A 3,145-nucleotide genomic window follows, 5' to 3' on the forward strand; every position below is an offset into this window, starting at 1 on the left:
CCAATTCAATTATTCAGTGAGAAAGGTAAAATTTAAAACATTTAAAACAAAAATATCTTTACAGCTCTGGCATAGATAAGGATTTAAAATATCAAAAAGCACAATCTCTAAGGAAAAGATTCATAAATTTGTTAAAATTTAGAACTTTTTAAAAATTTTTTAAACTTTATTATTATTTTCTAAGATTTTATTTGTTTATTTGACAGAGAGAGACACACAGCGAGAGAGGGAACACAAGCAGGGGAAGCAAGCTCCCCACTGAGCAGGGAGCCCGATGCGGGGCTCGATCCCAGGACCCTGGATCATGACCTGAGCCGAAGGCAGATGCTTAACGACTGAGCCACCCAGGTGCCCCTTTAACAGACCTTCTAATGGTAAAACTTAAGATTCCTATGCTGCTTCTGATGGCCCCAAATTTCTGAACTCTTGTGCTTATAAGGCAGGCAATTTTGTTCTCTGGAGGTCATCTGTTTCTTACAATAACTTACAAAGTGCACCAGCAATCACCCTATACTACTAATATTCTTACAAACATTACAGTTGATTAGGTATGCTATCTACATCTTGAGTGCCACAAGTGGTTTTGACCAAATACTTGGAAGCTCAAATGTTAACTGACTGAGCCACCCAGGTGCCCCCAAATTTAGAACTTTTAATTTAAAAAGGCAGTGCCAAGAGTGCAAAGATAAGCAGCAAACATGAAGATAAATGCTTTACATATAATCACCAAATAATTTGTATATATAATATGTAAAGAACTCCTAAAAATCAAATAGAGGGAAATAAACCAGCTGAAAGGATATAGTCAAAAGACAAAGACAGACATTTCATTTCATAGGAGAAAATATATAAATATTTAATAAACATATGAAAGAATGTTCAGGGAAATGCAAATTAAAACCATATTATGATAACATTTGTATATTCTTTACATGGGTGAACAATTAAAAGGCAATATCATTCATACACTTGGTGGGAGTGTAAACTGGCAACCACTTTTGGAATTACATAATTATATATTTATAATACATAATATACATATGTAAATATATAACATAATTATACATGTAACATTTAATTATACATTTATACAGATGTAAATGTATATATAAATATATAATATAAATACATATAATTTTGTGTACATAAATATTTTTTACATATATAATTATAGAACCTTATAACCAATCAATCCTGCTCCTGGAGTATACGCCCAAAGAAACCCTTGCAAATATGTGCTGAGAGGCATGTATAAAACTGTTCAAAGCAGGGGCACCTGGCTGGCTCCGTCAATAGAGAGTGTGACTCTTGATCTCAAGGTCGTGAGTTCAAGCCCCACGTTAGGCATAGAACTTACTTAAAAAAAAAATGTGAGGGGCGCCTGGGTGGCTCAGTCGTTAAGCGTCTGCCTTCGGCTCAGGTCATGATCCCACCAGTGTCCTGGGATCGAGCCCCGCATAAGGCTCCCTGCTGGGCAGGAAGCCTGCTTCTCCCTCTCCCACTCCCCCTGCTTGTGTTCCCTCTCTCGCTGTGTCTCTCTCTGTCAAATAAATAAATAAAATCTTAAAAAAAAAAAGTGGAAAAAAAAACTGAAGTGGTATAAATCGGGGGAGAAAGTGCCCATCACCCAGAGAACTGACTGATTGTGGCTTATTGATGCCAATGCAACACTGCCCAAGTGAAAATCATTAAAATGGAGCTAGCTATACACATCAACACAGATGATTTCAGAAACAATGTTGCATGGAAAATAAGTTGCAGAAGAATGCATGTAATATAATACCATGTCCATACAATTCAAAAGCCAAATTTTGAATATATTGCCTTGTGCGATAAATTTGATGAAACCTAAAGAAAAGAGTGGGAATGATGAACACAACACTGTATTTCAGGAGATATGACCATGTGGTTGAGGAGGGACACAGGGAGCTTCAATAATACTAACAATGTCTTAAGTTGGATGGTAGGTTCGCAGGTGGTCATTTTATTATCATGCTTTAGATTATTTATATTATTTTTATTTACATTATATTACAGATATTCTTTTGTATGTAACAACATTTCCTAATATTAAGGAATGAATGGAAATGGATAAATAACTGGAAGACAGGCATTGTTTAGCCGTAGTTTCGACAGATGATAGAGATGATATGTCCACAGCTGAGGCATGATGTTAAAAACATTCTTTATCTGGCCATTTACAGACTTGATTTTAAAGAATGTATTTATTATCCTTAGATTCTTGGTTCTAAAGAATGCGTTATCTTTAAATGCTTGCCTTGTTACCATTCTTAAAATTGATCCAAAATTCCTTGAAGTAATCAGCTTTAAGTTATGCAAATAATGACAACCAAATCCTCTTAATCCCAAAGTTGCTTTTAAAATCCATGCATTTATACATGTATGCAAATTGACTATTAAATTAGGAAGATTTCATTCTAAGTAACAGAGGCATAAGGGGCTGAAGCAAACCTGCTTTCTAAAATACATTATTTCAAGGACTAAGCAAGTTCTGAAAAGTGAATAATTTACCGTGTCTCTTAATATCTCCTTGAACCAGAATATTGGTAATGGTGGCAGAGAAGGGGAAGTAGCTTGTATTAGGAAAAGCAGACAGCTGCTAGAATATGCTTGTGCTTTAGAGCCTCTTAAACAAATCCTGTTCGCTGTACAAGAATGGAAGGACTAATGTTTTCCAAGATCTCAGTAGCATCTTTATGGAGAATGAAATATGGGTGCTCCTGTTGAATGTAGTACAGAATGTGAAAACACTTAGTCATGGTCTCTGGCACAGTATCCCTAAAAGGGAGCATTTCGTGTATCTGATAGTGGTTTACCTTTACCAATTTTTTTTTCTGAGAGAGAGAGAGAGAAAGCAGGAACCGGGTGGGCTGGGGGGGGCAGAGAGGGAGACAGAATCTTAAGCAGGCTCTGCATTCAGTGCAGAGTCCAACGTGGGGCTTGATCTCACGACCCTGAGATCATGACCTGAGCCGAAATCAAGAGCCGGTCGCTTGACCGACGGAGCCACCCAGGCGCCCTACCTTTACCAATTTTAATTGTGACAAATTTAAAGTACCTGTCTTGCTTTCACATGGAAAGCCACAGCTAGTCTGAAATAGTTAGCTTTGCATTTACTGAACAG

The sequence above is a fragment of the Zalophus californianus genome, chromosome 3, assembly GCF_009762305.2.
Source record: "Zalophus californianus isolate mZalCal1 chromosome 3, mZalCal1.pri.v2, whole genome shotgun sequence".
NCBI classification, from domain to species: Eukaryota; Metazoa; Chordata; class Mammalia; order Carnivora; family Otariidae; genus Zalophus; species Zalophus californianus.